Raw genomic sequence first — 5,653 nt, 5'->3', positions numbered from 1 at the left:
TGTTTATGATGCTCCAGACCTTGAGTTAATAGTTTGAGATCTCAGCCTTCAAAAACCCTGAAATCTTTCCTGAGCACACCACTCAGCTGTGAACAATGTGGAGGGTTAGAATTCCACAGGATCACCCTAGTGCAGCAGAGCCTATGGAAGGAGCATGGCAAGACATGTAATTAATGGAGAAGATCACAGGGTAGAAGAAATGAACTCCAGGACTACCATGTGCTTTGACCTCTCTGAATCTGGAGGGGCTCAGCAACTTTGCAGGTGCATTCATGAATTGCTAAAAGCTGACTTTCCTTTCTGATGTGTTTCTTGGAAGGGAGGTCCTCAGCAAGAGGAAGCAGTCCTGTGTGTTTCTCTGCTGTTCCCTGTTGATCCTTCTTATTGCAAGTAAAGACATCTGAATCAGCCCTGTGTCCCTGAGAACACAAGCTCAGTAAGCATGGTGGGTGTCCTGGAGGAGGAGTTACAAGAAATTAATAAACGTGAGCAGTTATCAAGAGCATCACACCGGGCTGCAGGGAGTAGAGTGAGGAACAGGTCAGCTTGGGGAAACTCAAATTTAAATGTCAGTGTCTGATTTAAAAGAGGAACTCCTACATGGTGCAATCCTGCTCTGGTTGCTCAGATTCACCTGTTCTGCTCCTGTTTCATCCAGTCCTCCTACTTCTGGTCCCCTAAAACCCTCAGCTCTGATGCACAGGAGCAAGGCTCACACAATGAGTGCTTAGGAGAAATTGTGACAATAAAACCAGTGGTGCTGCTGGATTACATTTGGATTAAGGATCAAGTCCCCAAACTGTTCTTCAGCTTACTCGGCTGGTGATGTGTTGGTAATTTTGTTTTGTGGATGAGGAAGGCTAATGTGAGGCTCATAACCCTCTTCGGTGTGAAAACTCAATCAAATCCCCAAACCCTCAGCCAAATCCTTTTCTTTCTTGTCTAGCTGAAGTTATTTCACCAGCCAACAGTTTGTACTGCTTTCTGCAGGCTTGTTGTGATGACAGCTGCAGCTGAAGGCACGCCATGCTTGGCAAGGAGATTGTCTTCTCTAAAGACAAACCATCAGCTGAGGAGGAGCTGCAGGCTCATAGAGCAAGCCTGACAGACAACTGTGAGATTTTTATGAATGGGGATCAGCACTTCTTTCACAGAAAGACATGCTGTTAATTTTAAATCCTTCCTCCACCTCAGTCCCCATCTCTGAAAGCTGTGCTTCGTGCTGCTTATTGGTGATAGTGATTGTAACTCAGATTCTCATCATTATGGTTGAAAATCTGGCTTGCCTGTGCAGCAGCAGAACCCCTATTGAATTCAGAAAGCCCAAGATGTAAGCATGGAAGCTCAGAAATGTTTAAAAACAAGGTCACTCGCTACACATGAATGAGTTGATATAAAATTTGGGATGACCCTTGAAATGCAGAGGTGGAAGATTAGCGTGAAGGTGTGGTTTTGTTTCCACGGTGCACTTATTTCTAAATCAGCTCTTAGTGAACTAGAAACATGAGTGGTAGTGTAAACTCACATAACTTGGAAATAGCCCATGATTTTTGTTTAGGTGAGAGGTTGTTTTTCTCTGAAGACTCTCATCTGGAGTCAGCAAAAAAGCAATGAGGAATCTCTATAAAATCAGCTGAAAGAGTCACATTTAAGCTATTGTAAGTTTGATTTGAAATCCATGCTATTTGAATATATAGTTCTGGATACAGAAAATATTGATATCCCCAAATGAAATGATGTTCTACCGAATGTATTAACACACCTCAAAGAATGGTCTTGCAACAACAATAGCATGTATTCTGTACATATTACTCACTACAGTGGAATGTTGTAAATGAGACTGTAAAAATGTAAACAAGCAATAAAATATGATTCTTAATTTAGGACTGAGATAGCTATAGTGAGTTTCCAGACCTGGGGATGCTTCACTCTGTTAGATATTACTAGGCTCCGAGCTGCAGAGAAGTGTGATGCAAAGTTAAGGCTTTGCAGTCTGTAATGCAGTTTAAAAAGTGTCATTCATGATGAAGCTGTGGTATGTATTTGCCAGCTTCTGGATGATTTCAGAGTGTATGTGCAAGCAGGTTAGTTACACATGAGTCATCTTATTGAATCTTGCCTGTCTGAATGAAGGACTTACATAATCTTTGAAATGTGATTTAGTGTACAAGAGCAGACAGTCAGCCAGAAGCAATGCTCTCTGTGTGAGCAGACAAGCTCACTCTTCAGGAAAGCAGGTAGGTAATGATGGATTTGCTGGCTGTCTGCTGTGCTGTCTTCAGGGTGAGCCTGCTCCTGCCAAAGCAGCGTCGTTGAATTCTGCTGCAGGTTGTGAACCAAAGATGCACAGTTTCTGAGCAGCTGATGTTTTCAGATTTTCAGCCCTGCAGAAGCTGGCTAGGCTTAAGAGCTCAGCTGATGCCATTTACCTTCAACCAAAAGGGCTTTCCATCTTCCAAAGATACGTACCTGCCTGTGCAGCAATTGGGCAGCTCTGTGCTTTCCCTTGTCTTTGCACTGATGTTGCTGATGACTGCAGCCTTGGACAGCAGCTCCCTCCTTTCCTCTCTGCCTTGTGTGAGAGCAGTGTTACTCCTCTGTCATGGTTTTATGATTTTTGTTATTGGTATTCCACATCATAACATCATATAGTGCACTTGGAGTTAAAGAGTTCATGCTTCAGTTCTGTGGATTTTTGATAGTTCAGGATATACCTGTCTCAGAAAGGAAGAACTACATATCCCAGAGGACTGTTCACTGCTCTGTGTCTGTTTTCCATTCAGAGGGAAAGGTAAAACTGCGTGCATGTCACAAGATGTCCGTCTTCTACTGCTTGTCTCTGCAGCACGTGTGCTCCCCAGTCATCATTTGATTTATTAGCTTCAGTTCCAACTATATTGTATTATATTGCATTATTTTGCATTCCAATATCTTATTTAGTAAATTAGCTCTCCTCCTTAGATGGTTGCCGCTGTTTTGTTTGTAGGCCCATCTCCTTACCTTTGCCTCTTTTCCCCCTTCCCTGACTCAGAGAGTGTGGGTCCGTGGGTCCCCATTAGGCACAGAACCAGGCCGAACCAGCCCATAAACTGTTGACATCCTCCTTTTTAGTGTGTGTGTGTGTGTGTGTTTATTCTATAGTGTGCATGTTTTATGCCTAGATCTTTGCATATACAGTCAGCTGAAATGGAGGTGCCCTGGGGACTTTGACCCTTTCAGGTCTGACTGTGAACAAACAGCTGCATGAAACCTGTAGGCTTTTGAAAGCTGTGTATTTCCAAAGAGCGACATTATCCTGCTCCTAACAAGGTCTGCAGGGTGGGAAATCACACTGCACAAAGGCACTGGTTGTGCAAGTTGTGTTTCAGGTGACACCGTGACTGGTGTTGATTTTAGGGAAAGCGTTTTCTGGAGGGAACTGTTAACTACAGTGTGTCTGTCTTTCTGAGCCAGAAGACATTTCCTTTTGTGTAAAAAAAAAATGCATGCATGGAAGAAGGAACAAAAGTAGATGGTTGTTGTTGGTGTGAATGCTGCATTTCAGTTGGGAAGCAAACAGAAAGGGACTTTCTGCATGTACGAAAACATAGGTGAAATGGGGTGAAACAACCAGTGTTCAGTTGTGATAGCATGTTTGAAAAAATAAACTCCAGCACAGTGGGAAGCACGAGCATCCTTCGTTTGGAATATGAATATACATTTAATCCCTCTTGCTTCACCTTAGAAATAAATTTGAAATGTTTTCAACCCAACTTAATCTGAGCAAACATGAAATTTTTGAGTTGTTAACTCACTTAAATTGTTGATCTTTTCCAGCAACTTAAGCACTCAGTTTTTAAAGGTGAAGCAATGGTAAAAGGAAGGAGAAGCTGCCCAGTTTCGTTAGGCAAGGGGTGAGAGCTCTATGTTGGGGAATATCTGTGAAGTACTAGCTCTTTTTCAGACCTCTGGGACCTTCTGAAGCTTTGCAGTTGACTTTGATCTATGTCAGGAGCAGTCCTTGAGGATCTTTAAACTAGGGGATGATAATTTCCTGCCTCAGAAGTGGGCTCCTGTATGGTCCGGTATCAGATGCCTGAGTAAATTGCTATTGTGCTTTCAGCTGGGTTAGAGTTAACTTTCTTTTTAGGAGCTGTTACGGCATTGTGTTTTGCATTCAGGATGAAAATAATGTTGATAACAAGCAGATGTTTTATTTGTTGCCGAGCACTGCTTACATAGAGTCCATGTCTTTCCAGCTTCTCACACTGCTTTGCTGGTGGGCAGGTGCACAAGGATCTGCAAGGGGGCAGAATCAGGACAGCTGACTCAAACTAACCAAAGGAATGTCCCGTATCATGGGGCATCATGATGAACAATAAACTGGGAGGAGCTGGCCAGTGAGTGCTGCTGCTGCTCAGGAGCTGGCTGGGCATCTGCTGGAAGGTGGTTACCGATTGCCTTGCACATGGCTTGTTCAGTATATTCTTGTTTGTTGTTTTTTCTTATCCACTTCTTATCAGTCTGCTTCAGTTTACTGAATAAACAGTTAATATTTAAATGTGCTTTTTTTTTTTTCTTCTTTTTCTCAGTGTTCACTTAATTCAATAACCTATGTCACACCTGCATGTCTTTTTTATGGTAAAGAAATGAGTACCAGAGAAAAAACTGCAAGGTGTGCTGGAAAGTTCTTGTGCTGAACATTTGGGAAGCTGAGGGCTTGTGGTGTTCTGTGGGTGAGATCTTGCCTGGAAAGTACCTGTTGTTGCATGTGGGTGAAAAGCAGTTTCTGGCAGGAAAAGATGAGTATGAGACAGACCTCATCTTTTTATGTCTGACCTGAAAGGATGCTTGGCCTTGACAACAGCTGTCTGTTCCTCGTGCTGGGAATGTGTAGATAATTGTGATGAAAGTGACAACTGTTTGTCTTCAACAGAAGTGCAGTTTGGATCTGAGAAGGCAGAAGGTGTAGTAAAAAAAAAGTAATTCTCTTGAGTTCATTAAGAAATGTTATAACTTAACCTTGCAGTTCCCTTAAGCTTCCAGTCAGCCTTTGGACAGATGACAACAGTCAGTATTGCACAGTGAAGGGTGAATTTACTTGCCTTTTCTGTATACTAAAGTTTCAGGCCTTAATATCCCTGAAATTTGCTTATAAAGGAGATGTTTTATAAATTAGAGAAACATGCATAAATGATGTAAAATGTCATAAATTTTCATCAGATGCAGGGTGGATGTCTGAGCTGTTGCTTAGATTGCCACTTTGATGTTCTAGATAAATTGTGTGCTTAAGACTTTATTTAATTTTCTTGGCCTGAATATGAGGTCAAGTTCCCCAGTTTTCTGTCTGTATTTACATTTTCTCAGAGATTTGAGCTTCGAGTCATATTGCCATTAACACTGATCTTGGTTGCTTAAGAATCCATTTTTATCTTGCTTTAGTTGTGCCTTGCAGGGATGTTTTTCCCCGATGTTTTAAATATACATTTTTCGGGTGGAATAAGGAAAGGGGCTGCTGGGAAGCGGGTGCTGTTTTGTGAAATGCATTTTGGAGTGCGTGAGGTGAGAATGAAATGGTTTCGGTAGAGCTTACAAATGCCTGACAGCACTGAAAAGGGGGGTTTTGCTCTCTGTTTGCAGAATGACAAGCATGAGCCTGGAGGAGTACAAGCAT

This window comes from Cyrtonyx montezumae, unplaced genomic scaffold, assembly GCF_038088225.1.
Source record: "Cyrtonyx montezumae isolate F1298 unplaced genomic scaffold, pur_monq_1.0 scaffold_34, whole genome shotgun sequence".
NCBI lineage: Eukaryota > Metazoa > Chordata > Aves > Galliformes > Odontophoridae > Cyrtonyx > Cyrtonyx montezumae.
This window is presented reverse-complemented; position numbering follows the sequence as displayed.